The sequence below is a fragment of the Lolium perenne genome, chromosome 6 (genome assembly GCF_019359855.2).
Source record: "Lolium perenne isolate Kyuss_39 chromosome 6, Kyuss_2.0, whole genome shotgun sequence".
In the NCBI taxonomy this organism is placed as follows: domain Eukaryota; kingdom Viridiplantae; phylum Streptophyta; class Magnoliopsida; order Poales; family Poaceae; genus Lolium; species Lolium perenne.
The window spans coordinates 204957961-204974231 of record NC_067249.2 but is presented as its reverse complement, the minus strand read 5'-3'; positions in this window follow the sequence as shown (position 1 = coordinate 204974231).

Below are 16271 nucleotides of genomic sequence, written 5' to 3'. Positions count from 1 at the left end.
AGTCACACGGACCTCATCAGGTACTTGGACAGAAGAATGCGGTGCCTCACTGTTTCTCCTCTGCATGAAGGAGAGGCCAATTGTAAACAGAAACAGGATCCAAGATATAGAAGTTTGCATTAAGCAATATACAAAAAACAGCAGGTACTTACATGATTATAGGCGAGCTTTACTCTACGTTTCTGAGTGTAAGATGTGCCTGCTGCACGTGTAATAACAACAAACAGTTACGAGTCAAGGATTTGCTATAATTAAATTGACACCAAACAGTAGTAGAAGCATTATGACGTGCATAAACATGTAATACAGGATCACAGAAAGATATCAAACATGATGTAACTAGAGCAGTAGCCTACGGCCAAATAGTGAGAAATTGTAATCGTGTCAATGGTGGACTTGTATAGCCTACCCCAACTTGTTTGGGAATAAAGGCTTTGTTGTTGTCAATCGTGGACATATAGAGCATTCAACGGTTCATGATTGGTGGCTCATATTTTGTAGAGTTTCAGCGAATGGGTGGGTTAAATCACTCAGACCACCACACTCTGTATTTATATCATCTGAGTTAGGGTTACAATACCACTGGACATGGGCCTCTATGGGCCTCACACTGGATACAATATTACTACAGCGCTACTACTAAACTCACTCATGGTCCAACACACCCCCTCAAGATGATCATGGGTAAACAACCATGGCCATCTTGCAACAACAACATGACACATATGACAACGACGAGTAATGAACTTTCAGCATAACTCCTAGGATACATGACAGCATTGCACTTTCCATCATCTTGTCATCTCGATTCATCTCTTCATCAGCAGCGAAGACATCCAGCTTCAACCATCTGGGATAGGCACAACTCCTAACCATACACGTCCTCAACAACCCCGGCTGCCTCACCACACAAGTTCCACAGAACCATCCACACTTGCCTCAATGTCCTCAGCCTCTCTTCTCCACTGCCTGGCCACTGACCTCTTCCGTCTCTCTCACAAACCCCCAGCCAACTCCTGCCTCAACCATCCACTCCTCAAGCACCCATGCCTATCCCCCGGTCAGGCCTCAACCAGTCTCACCTCAGGCACACATGCCTTTCCCTAGGACATATCCACAACCATCACCATCACTACTAAACCGCAGCCTCATCAACTCCATCACGACTCAACCGCAGCCTCATCAACTCCATCACACCTCACAGCCTCACATCTCCATTTTCTCCTCACTTCCACTCGGATGGCGCCTCGTCTGCGCGCCCTGGCCAACCTGGCAGACCGCACCTGGCCACATCGACCGGCTCACGCTGGTCAACGTCCAGCACCAACCTCCGGCTCCGCCCTGCGCTCAAAGGCTCGGCCCACTCCGCACGCCTCCAACATCTCCCCCTCGCACGGATCTAGATCTCTCTGCCACGGATTAACTTCCTCTTCTCTCCTTTCTAAACCAAAATGATTTTCACCCTCTTCTTTGTCCCCGCGCGAGCAGCCGCCGATCTCACACAACTCATATCGCTGTGTGTGATAGCCGCAACCCACGCAGAGCACCTGATGCGGCCTCCCGCCGCCGAGATTTCTACATCTCAACGGTGATTTTTGTGGTCAAATGAAGAACTTGTATGGTACTGTTTGGGGCGGCTAGCACTAGCAGGAAGGAAACCTAGGCTCTGATACCATGTAGAGTTTCAGAAAATGGGTGGGTTAGGTCAGGGAAAAAGTACTTATGCGTCATGTTTAAATCTAAAGGATGAGGTGGTTACCAACGAAAGCACTTGTAAGTTAAAAATATAGCAAGAATTCAGAAATACGATCATTGCAATACTCCTAACAGAACAAAACGCGCAGGGATGTCTGGTTACCTATTTCTGGGCGGCGTTTAGACGTGTTCCGCATTCTTACGGGTGACGTGGAGGTCGGTGAGGGGACTGCTGTTGCGGTGGGTGCTGGGGAAGCAGATCTTGGGGGTCGGAGAAGGACATGCTGGGCGGTCGATGAAGTGTTCAGCGCGCCGGCCGAAGTAGAAGGTCGGTGAAGCAGATGATGTGCAGTGCACGGGGACGTCGGTGTCGGCGAAGCTGGTCAGGTGCGGTGGTCGATAGAGTCGGCGAAAGAGATACGGTGCAGTGGACGCCGGAGTAGGTGCGGATCAAGCGGATAGGGCAGCCTCGAGGTTTGAAGCCGTGGCAGCTTGAACGGCGAAGTGCGGCGGTGATTTTCCGGTGCGGCGGCCGTGAAGGTGGGAGGTAGGTAAGAGGGGCGATTTCTCTGAGGGCTTGCGGGCGAAACTAGGGCGAAGCTGGGCGATAGAGGAGAAAAAAGGGAATTTCACAGTCCTTCTTTTGAGGGGAAAAAATATTCGCAGATCTGAAACTTTGCGGCGCGAGATATTTGGGAGTTGGCGGGGAATTTTACCGCTCGATGAGATTAAATTTTGGCTGCAGTAGGTAATAATAATAAAAAATAGTAGGCCCTACTAGTAGTACTGTAAGTCTGTTCAGGAATCCAAGGGGGTCGAGGTAGAGGAATCCATTATGTGAATCCACATTTCAAAGTGTCAAAAAATTCTAAACTAAAATTTTCCTGTAAAAAAGACAAATTTTGATGCTGTAACACGACTACGTACAGCACATTTTTTGCCTTTTTTGTACACACCACACAAAATGTTGTTGTTCCACAAAAACTTATGAACGAACATAGGATGTCACAATGTATATCAAAAAAATTATGTCAGATTTTTTTTAACATTTATATAATTGTTTTTTTATTATTTTCAATAATGGGTGCATATGCACGCGTGTCCCAAAACGCCACCTCCAGGGGCTAGGAGTTTCTAAACTTCTTATGGCACATCAAATAAAATGTTGTTCAATCAATAATAATAAGGGATTTCTATTTTCGTGCCCTCGGTTCCTTAGTTGTGCTCAGTTTTCCCCAGCCCCTTAGTTTTTCCTCAGTTTTCCCCAAGTCCTTGTTTGAAACCCGCAGAAGCAGCTCAGACGGCAGGATTCCCGTTAAGTTGACCGTTCCGTGATGTGCTGACGTGTGGGGCCGCGTCGTGTGGGCCCTCGTCGCGTGGAGCTGGTAGAAAGGGACCGCGTGGGACAGGACGAGATAGCGTTTGGTTGCACGTGAGCAGGAGCTCAGTTTTGTCTCTCTCGGCCCAAATTGGCATTTTCCCTTTTAAGAGCACATTTTCCCCTCTTTCTCTCTCTGTCTTTTTCACCAAATTAGTATCAAATCTAGAGAAGCTTCTCTATTTCTGCCTTTTGACCCTCGTTTTTTGCCCAATATGGCAGCAAATCTAGAAGCTAGTATATGATAAATTCACAGCAGCATAATCAGAAAACGTATAATACATAAACTGCATACAGCAGCCAAAAGCAGCCAATAACATTGTTAATGTTCACGACAAACTAAGATGAAAAAAAATACAAGACGCACGCAATGTATGGCTAGCTAGAAGATTCCTCATTGCTCATATATTTCTTCGTCGTCCCATCCGTGCATTATCCCAAGGAAATATTCATTGAACTCCTTCCGTCTGCAGTATGCGGCCAATACATCCTCCAGACGGTATGGCCTGTGTTCATTTCTCAGACCGTAGTTTCCCATTCTATTCACATATCGTGGCCACTCATCCCAGGCCTTTGTATCATGAATGTACTCTCTGATATAACCCAAATCGGCGTAGTAGATGCAGCCAGGTAGAAGTGTCGGGTGCACTGTGGTGTCGATGGAGATACACCGGATATAATGCACGAAGAAGGCATGACCGCCAATGTTGCGACCGGATGGAGAGAGCGGCTCTGAGTGTCCACACGGTACACCAATGGTTGGTCCTCCAAAAGCATGTTGTCCAACAACACAAGCAGCAGATCACCATCCGACTTCACAAGATAGAACTTGTCATTTCCAAGTTGTGGAAATGAAATTAGTGTCTCCATCTTGACAGTGCTCGTGCGCTACTGCAACTGTACATTGGTGCACACTATTCTTCCGGACTCAAAATTATCCACAGCTATTGCATACAGTTCACCATTGAACGGGGTAATGCAACGCAAACTATGGTTCTCCATCGAAAAACTACCATCTCCCCAATCTTCATATATATCCTTAGTTGGAGTGCTCTCATCGACCCAACTAATTTCGTTCGGGTAATGTGAGCAAACTAAGACCATAGTCGGGGATTTGATCACAGCGACTGAATTCACAAAAACAGATGGCATCTGCGCTTCAAACATAGTGTTCGATGCCTTTGTGAGTGGGTTCAGAAGCCGTATCTTGTGCGGCGGGTTCTTCTGGGCAAGCACGATGACACCACGGCAAAAGCCGACGAAGTAGTATCTAAAATATATTGATGAAGATAACATTCAACACTAAGATTGAAAATAAGAATATATTAACCCTATAGATATGGAGGAATTTGGAGGAATTTGAACCTTGCACGAACTTCCGATAGATCTATGGTGACGTAGCGGGATGTGCCGAGTTGGAGGAAGGTGAACTCAGCGGCGCGTGGAAGGGCGTGCTCTACCATGATCCATTCGTGCAGGTGCACGTCGGGCTCAGGTAAACCTGAGCGCCAATTTCTACAGACTTGCCTCATAGCAGAGTAGGCGTCCACGTACTCCTCATTCGCCAGTAAGCATTCGCCGATCTTGTGAAGTGGTCCGTCACCCACGAGAGAGGCCCAGCTCACGGATGCGCCGCCCTCGGCGGCGACGGGCTCGGCGGCGACGGGCTTGGAGGCGATGGGCTCGGCGGCGACGGGCTCGGAGGCGATGGGCTCGGCGGCGACGGGCTCGGATGCGACGGGCTCAGATGCGACGGGCTCGGCGGCGACGGGCTCGGATGCGACGGGCTCGGAGGCGACGGGCTCGGGGCGATGGCCGCCGGCGCATTCTTCTTCTCCATCGCCGGCAGGGCTCGTACGGCGGTTGGGGTTTTTCCTTCGATTTGGAGAAGTTGATGGGACGTGAGAGGCGTGGTTTCGTGCGTGAGCGAGAATGAGACGTACTGTGTGCAGAGAGAGGGAGAGAGGGGCTTACGCGTCCTAAATGCGACCCGCGTCCACTAGTGCACGTTTGCACCGCGACACGCGTCAACAATGGCACGTCTTCCACTTATGCACCGCAAAACGTCCTAGAGTCTAACCTTGGAAATTTAGATATACTCATGTATACACTCGAGACATATACTAGCATTTTTGTGTGCTCAGTTTTCCCCTTGGGTGCTAATACTGGCTAGTGCAATATACTCAGTTTTACCCTCAAGTGGCTGGTCAACAGAGAGTCAACAAATGGGATTAACCAGTTAAATGAGTTATTTAATGTGCAAAAAATTACGAAAAAGAGTGGCACTTACTCATGGAGTCTTTACCACAAGTTGCCACTTCTCAAATCATAGATAAATCGTAGATAAATCATGTTTTACCACAAATTACCACTTCTCAAATCACCTAGTAGCTATGAAGGTGCATGGTTTTCCACAATAAGCCCTACCCAAAACAGCTTTCCCCAAAACATACTTTGTCTGAATGAGGCCATAATTTTCACACTCATGTATATTTGTATTGCAAATAGTTTGAGGTAGGCCAAGATGGGTTTCATTGTACAAAACACGCATTTTTCATTTTTTAAATCTCATATTTGAATTCCTTAGTCTGTTTACTACTCACTTGCCCTTGGTTTCTTGATACTACTCAGTTTTGCCCTCTCCCTTCACAAATTCTCACAGACGCCCAACATTGCCCTAATTGGTCTAGCCCATGTCACGCGGATCGTGCCCGCCGACCGTTGATCGTATGATTTAACGGGCAGGATAACCCCTATCTCTCTCTAGTCGGGGCCACCATCCTCTCTCTCTCTCTCTGTCGGCGGTTAGCTTCCACCCTCTATGTATGCTAAAGGGCGGTTACCCAGTACGCTAAAGTTTGGTTTTCTGCATTATTTTTCACAAGATAAATTATAAACTCTTTTAGGTATTATTTTTCACGCAAAAAATGATAAACCATCACCGATTTGTACTTTTCACGCAAAAAATGATACACCATCACCCATTTGTTGTAGCCATTACTTTTCACGCAAAAAATGATACACCATCACCAATTTATTGTAGCCATTACTTTCCACGGTAAAATGATGAACAATCACCCATTTCTTGTAGCCATTACGGTAAAATGATAAACTATCATGAATTACCATTTCTTTTAGGCATTACTTTTCACGGTAAAATGATGAACAATCACCCATTTCTTGTAGCCATTACGGCAAAATGATAAACTATCATGAATTACCATTTGAAGGGATCTCGGGATACTAAATTAGTGTCATAAATGCTACTACTTTTTCCTATATATGTGGTCAAAGTTTAAAGGGAAGTTTGACGAAACACAAAACCTAGATGACTACCCCCACAACGATCATGTCCTCCTTAGGCTGGCCATAGTGCTAGTATCTAAATAGATCTTGTACACACATTTTGTATTGAGATTCTACAAAACAATAAATTTAGAAGATTATGATATTACCCTATAATACCACCCACTATAGTGATAGTATCATGGGAGGCAAATACCATATGCATGATACAACAATATGATACTATGCACTATGACTAGCCTTAATTTATTGTGTAAACCCCCACAAGGCCACAACGGTCACCTCCTCCTTAATTTATTGTGTAAACCCCTACAACGGTCATCTCTCCCTTATAAACACCCACAACGGCCATCCCTTGTGTCAGTAGGTTCTGCCTCTCTCTTCTTCGTTCACATACACTTGATCCATTGCCATGGCTTCCACGTGGATTATCATCATTGCCACCACCACCGTCAACACTGCCATTGATCATAGAGGAGTTCTTCATCGTCGTCTATGAAGATCCTTTGGTCAAGAAGGTACGTCCGCGTTAGACATATATGATGCATGTGATTAATTATGGGGGCTACATGTATTTCGCCCTCCGTTTCGTTTCCAGACTATGTTACTATTGCATAATATCAGTGGCGGAGCTAATAACTAATAACCATGGTGCCAACACATATGGAGAAAATTTGCTATTTTGCAAATAAAACAAAAATTACCACCCTGCAGGTTGCACTTGCATCTGATCTGCCAGTGCATAATACCAGACACTATGATAGCCTTAGACATCTTGGATGAAAATTCCACCTAAATTTTTCCATGAAAGAATTAGGCAATAAATGGACTCTATTAATAGTCCCTGTACTACTACTCGGACGACGAAGATCCTGACTATGAACGCGACGACGACGTGAAGCCATGCATCCATCCCCTTTAGATAGGGGAATTATGACCAAGAATATATATGTAGCTTCATATGCATCGATTTAGAGATCTAGCTATATATTATGCATTTAAAAAATTATATCGCAATTTCCACCATGATTCGAGCACCACAGCCTCCAAACGATGCCGATATCGGCATGGTCAAAACGGCTATGCTAGCCGCCACTGCTAGGTCACCGTCGGGAAGCACCATGTTTAGCCTAAGATTCACTTTAGATTAAGCTGTGAAAATAGTCACCTGCCATTGGCTGAGGCGGCCCCACAGAGCGGCTCTATATGATATTCTCTAAATAAATAGACGACCCCAGCGGTTATTGGCTGCGGAGGCCCCACAGATCGGGAATATATAATTTTCTCTAAATAAATAGAAGACCCCACTGGTCATTGGCTGCGGCAGCCCCACAGAGCGGTAATATATGTCTTTTCCTGAAAAATAGACGACCCCACTGGTCATTGGCTGCGGCAGCCACACAGAGCGGTTATATATGTATTTTCTTGAAAAATAGACGACCCCACTGGTCATTGGCTGCGGCAGCCCTATAGAGCGGCCCCATTTGTTATTGGCAGCACCGCGTATACAATCAGGAAATAAAACGGCCCACGCGTCAGCGGCAAATGGATGGCTACCCGTCAGCACGAGACGGTCAGAGAGGAACTGCCCTCTGTGCAGCCCCACCTCGATCTGTGCAGCCCCACCCGTCAGAACGGTAACGGTAAGGCCTCTGACCTGACGGCAACCCTCCCGTCCGAGGGGTTTCAAACTAGAGGAAGGAGAAAACTGAGGAAAAGTTAAGAGGCTGGGGAAAACTGAGCACAACTAAGGAACGAGGGGCACGAAAATAGAAATCCCTAATAATAATGTGCTTATGATTGTTACTCCCTTCCACCATTAATAAAGTCCACATCGGTTTCGTGTCAAACTTTGACTCGAGATTTAGGTACCCACATGATAGTGCTAGTATCATAGCTAGTATCATACACATTGGTCCCACAAAACTGCTGATGTGGCAGCTTATTAAGTAGGAGAGATGAGATTAGTGTAACATAGGTAGATATTGTATCATAGCGCAAACAACGAGATACATGCTTAGGGTTAGGGGTAGATACATGATTTTTTTGGTTTGAATATGTCTAGACCTTATTTATCAACTTAATTGAATGCTTACTATATAACATAAGAAGACCTTGTTTTTTATTTTAATTTTTAATTTTTATACGGATTTGAATCTTGGTCAAATCCTAGGTTTCACCAAGATTTGAATAAGTTTAAAACATGAATATGAAAAAGTAAGCATGCATGTATGCTTCTTAATTAATCACTTCAAAATGAAGCTCTTGGGAGGGTTTTTGAAATTTCCATGTTTGAAACCAAAAACCACATATCATCATGCTTGACTTCATGAGACAGAGTTTAGGGTTAGAGGGTAGATACATGATTTCTCTGGTTTGAATATGTCTAGACCTTGTTTATCAACTTAATTGAATGCTTACTATATAACATAAGAAGACTATGTGCCTTGGTTTTTCATTTTTTGTTTTTTTTTAAATTATGCCCATTTGAATCTTGGTCAAATCCTAGGTTTGACCATGATTTAAACAAGTTTAAAACCTGAATATGAAAAAGTAAGCATGTATCCTTCGTAGTCACTCCAAAATGAAGCTCGATCTTGAGAGGGTTTTTGAAATTTCCATGTTTGAAACCAAAAAACCACGTACTTATCTTCATGCTTGACTTCATAAGACAGAGTTAAGGGTTAGGGGTAGCTTGATACATGATTTTTCTGGTTTGAATATGTCTAGACCTTGTTTATCAACTTAATTGAATGCTTACTATATGACATAAGAAGACCACTACAAGAAAAGTTGCCATGGCCGACGAAGTTGAAGTCGCGCCGTGGTTGCTGGTGTACCATGGCCGACGATTTTGGGTCCCTCCGTGGTGCATGTCAAAACTTTTTTTTTCTCGTTTTTGAGGCCACCTAGCCCGACGAAAGCGGCCAAAACGTCGCGTATGGTGGCCCGGGACGTGGTGCATCTCGAAATCTCGGGTTCGCCGGCCGAGTCAACGCAAATCCGCACCGCCGAGGGATGTAGGGCCCAGATGGCAGCCTCTCTGGCATTGTTTTTTTTCTAGATCGCGCCATCTCGTTCAACGTTCTCCGATTGAGCCGTTTACGATGCAGGATCATGGGTCCCGCATGTCATCCTCTATGAACCAAAATTCTTTCTATTCTTGGATTTTTTTTGACCCCCTGATTTCTGGCTACTTCCTTTTTCTTTTGATCCCTTGCCGCCTTGGAAACGTTGAGACCGCTGCTGCTAAATGGGACCCGCATGTCATCCTCTATGTGCAATCAACTTTCTTTTCTTGGAGTTTTTTTTTGGCACCTCAAATTTGGTCACTTGCCTTTTTCTTTCGATCCCCTGCCGCCTCTCAAACGGTGATACCGCTGCTGCTAACTAGGACCCGCATGTCATCCTCTATGTACTATAAAACTTTCTTTTCTTGAATTATTTTTGGCACCTCATATTTGGTCACTTACCTTTTTCTTTCGATCCCCTGCCGCCTCTCAAACGGTGATACCGCTGCTGCTAAATGGGACCCGCATGTCATCCTCTATGTACTATAAAACTTTCTTTTCTTGAATTATTTTTGGCTCCTCATATTTTTTCACTTGCCTTTTTCTTTCGATCCCCTGCCGCCTCTCAAACGGTGATACCGCTGCTGCTAAATGGGACCCGCATGTCATCCTCTATGTACTATAAAACTTTCTTTTCTTGAATTATTTTTGGCTCCTGATATTTTTTCACTTGCCTTTTTCTTTCGATCTCATGCCACGTTTGAAACGTTGAGGAACCTGCAGGCTCATGGGACCCGCATGTCATCCTCTATGTACTATAAAAGTTCATTTTCTTGGTTTTTTTTCACCCTCTGATTTTTGGCAATTTCTTTTTTCTTTTGATCCCCTGCCGCCTCTCAAACGGTGATACCGCTACTGCTAAATGGGACCCGCATGTCATCCTCTATGTACTATAAAACTTTCTTTTCTTGGATTATTTTTGGCACCTCATATTCATTCACTTGCCTTTTTCTTTCGATCCCCTGCCGCCTCTCAAACAGTGAGACCGCTGCAGCTAAATGGGACCTGCATGTCATCCTCTATGACCAATCAACTTTCTTTTCTTGGAGTTTTTTTTTGGCACCTCATATTTGGGCACTTGCCTTTTTTCTTTCGATCCCCTGCCGCCTCTCAAACGGTGATACCGCTGCTGCTAAATGGGACCCGCATGTCATCCTCTATGTACTATAAAACTTTCTTTTCTTGGATTTTTTTGGCACCTCATATTTGGTCACTTGACTTTTTCTTTCGATCCTATTTGCCTCTCAAACAGTGATACTGCTGCTGCTAAATGGGACCCGCATGTCATCCTCTACGTACTATTAAACTTTCTTTTCTTGGATTTTTTTGGCACCTCATATTTGGTCACTTGACTTTTTCTTTCGATCCCCTGCCGCCTCTCAAACAGTGATACCGCTGCTGCTAAATGGGACCCGCATGTCATCCTCTATGTACTATAAAACTTTCTTTTCTTGGATTATTTTTGGCACCTCATATTTGGTCACTTGCCTTTTTCTTTCGATCCCCTGCCGCCTTTGAAACGTTGAGTAAGCTGCTGGCTCATGGGTCCCGCATGTCATCCTCTACGAACAATAAAAGTTTCCTTTCTTGGAGTTATTTTTGATCCCTAATTTCTGGCTATTTGCCTTTTTCTTTTGATCCCCTGCCCCCTTTGAAACGATGAGGACGCTGTTGGCAGGTCGGTCCCACATGTCATCCTCTATGAACAATAAAAGTTTCCTTTGGTGGATTTATTTTTTACCCCTAATTAATTTCTGGCTATTTCCTTTTTTTCTTTGATCCCCTGCCGCCTTGGAAACGTTGAGGATGCTGCTGCCTCATCGGTCCCGCATGTCATCCTCTCAGAACGATAAATGTTTTCTTTTCTTGGATTTTTTTACCAACTGATTTTTGGTTTTTTTATTTTCGATCCCCTGCCGCCTTTGAAACGTTGACGACGCTGCTGGCTCATGGGTCCCCGATGTCGACCTCCCCGTACAAGAAACATGTGATATCTTGATTATTTTGCAGACAATAAACAGTGTATTTCGCTCTGAGCTATTGCAAACGGATAAATTAAATCTTTATTTTTACAACTTATATCTTGAATCTCCTTGTTTTTTGTTTTGGCGAAGCATAGGACTTTCCTTTTTTTTTTTGAGAAAAATCCGAACTTTCATGTTCTGGAGTGGGCTGAAATTGTACGAGTCAAAAGGCCCAGAAGGATAGTTCGAAGGCCCAGATGTCCAGATCCAGCCCAATTGAAATCTTTCTTTTCTTGGATTTTTTTCACCCCCTGATTTCTGGCTACTTCATTTTTCTTTTGGTCCTGTGCCGCCTTGGAAACGTTGAGACCGCTGCTGCAAAATGGGACCCGCATGTCATCCTCTATGTACAATAAAGTTTCTTTTCTTGGATTATTTTTGGCTCCTGATATTTGGTCACTTGCCTTTTTCTTTCGATCTCATGCCACGTTTGAAACGTTGAGGAATCTGCTGGCTCATGGGACCCGCATGTCATCCTCTATGTACAATAAAAGTTTGATTTCTTGGATTTTTTTCACCCTCTGATTTTTGGCTATTTCCTTTTTCTTTTGATCCCCTGCCGCCTTTGAAACGTTTAGTAAGGCTGTGGCTCATAGGTCCCACATGTCAGCCTGTATGAACGATAAAGCTTTCCTTTCTTGGAGTTTTTTTTGACCCCCTAATTTCTGGCTACTTTCATTTTCTTTTGATCTCAAGCCGCATTTGAAACGTTGGGACCACTGCCGCACAATGGGACCCGCATGTCATCCTGTATGTACAATCAAGTTTTTTTTGGATTATTTTTGGCTCCTGATATTTGGTCACTTGCCTTTTTCTTTCGATCTCATGCCACGTTTGAAACGTTGAGGAACCTGCTGGCTCATGGGACCCGCATGTCATCCTCTATGTGCTATAAAACTTTCCTTTGTTGGATTTTTTTTACCCTCTGATTTTTGGCTTGCCTTTTTCTTTTGATCCCCTCTGCCCCCTTTGAAACGTTGAGTAAGCTGCTGGCTCAAGGGACCCGCATGTCATCCTCTATGTCCATCAACTTTCTTTTCTTGGATTTTTTTTTGACCACCTAATTACTAGCTACTTTCTTTTTCTTTTGATCTCAAGCCGCATTTCAAACATTGAGACCGCTGCTGCAAAATTGGACCCACATGTCATCCTCTATGTACAATAAATCTTGGATTATTTTTGGCTCCTGATATTGGGTCACTTGCCTTTTTCTTTCGATCTCATGCCGCCTTTGAAACGTTGAGTAAGCTGCTGGCTCATGGGTCCCGCATGTCATCCTCTACGAACAATAAAAGTTTCATTTCTTGGAGTTATTTTTGACCCCTAATTTCTGGCTATTTGCCTTTTTCTTTTCATCCCCTGCCCCTTTTGAAACGATGAGGACGCTGTTGGCAGGTCGGTCCCACATGTCATCCTCAATGAACAATAAAAGATTCCTTTGGTGGATTTATTTTTGACCCCTAATTAATTTCTGGCTATTTCCTTTTATTCTTTTGATCCCCTGGCGCCTTGGAATCGTTAAGGATGCTGCTGCCTCATGGGTCCCGCATGTCATCCTCTCAGAAAGGTTAATGTTTCTTTTCTTGGATTTTGTTTACCAACTGATTTTTGGCTTTTTTTTCTTCTTTCGATCTCCTGCCGCCTTTAAAACGTTGGCGACGCTGCTGGCTCACGGGTCCCACATGTCAGCCTCTATAAACAATAAACGTTGAGGATGCTGCTGCCTCATGGGTCCCGGAGGTCATCCTCTCAGAATGATAAATGTTTTCTTTTCTTGGATTTTTTTACCAACTTATTTTTGGTTTTTTTTATTTTCGATCCCCTGCCGCCTTTGAAACGTTGACGACGCTGCTGGCTCATGGGTCCCCGATGTCAGCCTCCCCGTACAAGAAACATGTGATATCTTATTTTGCAGACAATAAACATTGTATTTCGCTCTGAGCTATTGCAAACTGATAAATTAAATCTTTATATTTACATAAACAAACTTATATGTTGAATCTCCTTGTTTTTTGTTTTTACGAAGCATAGGACTTTCCTTTTTTTTTTTAGAAAAATCCGAACTTTCCTGTTTTGGAGTGGGCTGAAATTGTACGAGTCAAAAGGCCCAGCAAGATAGTTCGAAGGCCCAGATGTCCAGATGCAGCCCAATTGAAATCTTTCTTTTCTTGGATTTACGGCTACTTCATTTTTCTTTTGGTCCTGTGCCGCCTTGGAAGCGTTGAGACCGCTGCTACAAAATGGGACCCGCATGTCATCCTCTATGTACTATAAAACTTTCTTTTCTTGGATTTTTTTGGCACCTCATATTTGGTCACTTGCCTTTTTCTTTCGATCGCCTGCCGCCTCTCAAACGTTGATACCTTTCTTGCTAAATGGGACCCGCATGTCATCCTCTATGTACATTCAAGTTTCTTTTCTTGGATTATTTTTGGCTCTTGATATTTGGTCACTTGCCTTTTTCTTTCGATCTCATGCCACGTTTGAAACGTTGAGGAACCTGCTGCTAAATGGGACCCGCATGTCATCCTCTATGTGTTATAAAAGTTTATTTTCTTGGATTTTTTTCACCCTACGATTTTTTGCTATTTCCTTTTTCTTTTCATCCCCTCGCCTTGGAAACATTGAGTAAGCTGCTGGCTCATGGGACCCGCATGTCATCCTCTATGTCCATCAACTGTCTGTTCTTGGATTTTTTGAGCCCCTAATTTCTTGCTACTTTCTTTTTCTTTTGATCTCAAGACGCATTTGAAACATTGAGACCGCTCTTGCAAAAATGGGACCCGCATGTCATCCTCTATGTACAATAAATCTTGGATTATTTTTGGCTCCTGATATTTGGTCACTTGCCTTTTTTTTTTGATCACCTGCCACCTTTGAAACGTTGAGGATTCTGCTGGCTCATGGGTCCCACATGTCAGCCTCTATGAACAATAAAATTTCTTTTCTTGGATTATCTTTGGCTCCTAATATTTTGTCACTTGCCTTTTTCTTTCGATCTCATGCCACCTCTGAAACGTGGAGTAACCTGCTGGCTCATGGGTCCCGCATGTCATCCTCTACGAACAATAAAAGTTTCCTTTGTTGGAGTTATTTTTGACCCCTAATTTCTGGCTATTTGCCTTTTTCTTTTGATCCCCTGCCCCCTTTGAAACGATGAGGACGCTGTTGGCAGGTCGGTCCCACATGTCATCCTCTATGAACAATAAAGTTTCCTTTGGTGGATTTATTTTTGACCCCTAATTAATTTACGGCTATTTCCTTTTTTTCTTTTGATCCCCTGTCGCTTCTCAAACGGTGATACCGCTGATGCTAAATGGGACCCGCATGTCATCCTCTATGTACTATAAAACTTTCTTTTCTTGGATTTTTTTTGGCACCTCATATTTGGTCACTTGCCTTTTTCTTTCGATCGCCTGCCGCCTCTCAAACGTTGAGACATCTGCTGCCAAATGGGACCCGCATGTCATCCTCTATGTACAATAAACTTTCTTTTCTTGGATTATCTTTGGCTCCTTATATTTGGTCACTTGCCTTTTTCTTTCGATCTCATGCCGAATTTGAAACGTTGAGGCTGCTGGCTCATGGGTCCCGCATGTCATCCTCTATGAACAATAAAAGTTTCCTTTGTTGGATTTATTTTTTACCCTACTTAATTTACGGCTATTTCCTTTTTCTTTTGATCCCCTGCCGCCTCTCAAAAGTTGATAATGCTGATGCCTAATGGGTCCCGCATGTCATCCCCTCGAAAGGTAAATGTTTCTTTTCTTGGTTTTGTTTACCAACCGATTTTTGGCTTATTTTTTCTTTCGATCTCCTGCCGCCTTTAAAACATTGACGATGACTGCTGGCTCATTGGGTCCACGATGTCGGCCTCACTGTACAAGAAACATGTGATATCTTGATTATTTTGCGGACAATAAACGGTGTATTTCGCTCACGAGCTATTGCAAAGGGATAAATTAAATCTTTGTTTTTACATAAACAAACTTAAATGGTGAATCTCCTTGTTTTTTGTTTTTGCCAAGCATTGGACTTTCCTGTTTTGGAGTGGGCTTAAATTGTACGAGTCAAAAGGCTTCCCGGCATGATAGTTCGAAGGCCCGAGATGTCCAGATGCAGCCCAATTGAAATCTTTCTTTTCATGGATTTTTTGACACCACGATTTACGGCTACTTCCTTTTTCTTTTGATCTGTGCCGCCTGGAAACTATGAGACCGCTATTGCAAAATGGGACCCACATGTCATCCTCTATGTACAATAAAAGTTTCTTTTCGTGGATTATTTTTGGCTCCTGATATTTGGTCACTTGCCTTTTTTCTTTCGATCCCGTGCAAAATGGGACCCGCATGTCGTCCTCTATTTACAAAAAAGTTTCCTTTCTTGGAGTTATTTTTTACCCTAATTTGTGGCTACTTCCTTTTTTTTGTTCCCCTGCCGCCTTTGAAACGTTGAGGACTCTGCTGGCTCATGGGCCCCACATGTCAGCCTCTGTGAACAATAAACCTTTCCTCTGTGAACACTAGCATTGACGAACTGAATGTGAACATGCGTTACAGGCTTTTTTTAGTAAATTTTGTCAACCAATTGCTAGCTTCTGTATATATCACTAGTAGTACATACATCGCGAAAGCATTAGAATATTAGACCATGTTCACAAGAATAACATCAAGTCTGAACTACATTAACAGAGTGATAAAATATATTGTTGAGACCAGTACAAAATATAGGGAGTTAAACTAACACTATGCGAGAAATTGGCCCATCTCTTGCATATATCCCTCTAGCAAAGGGATC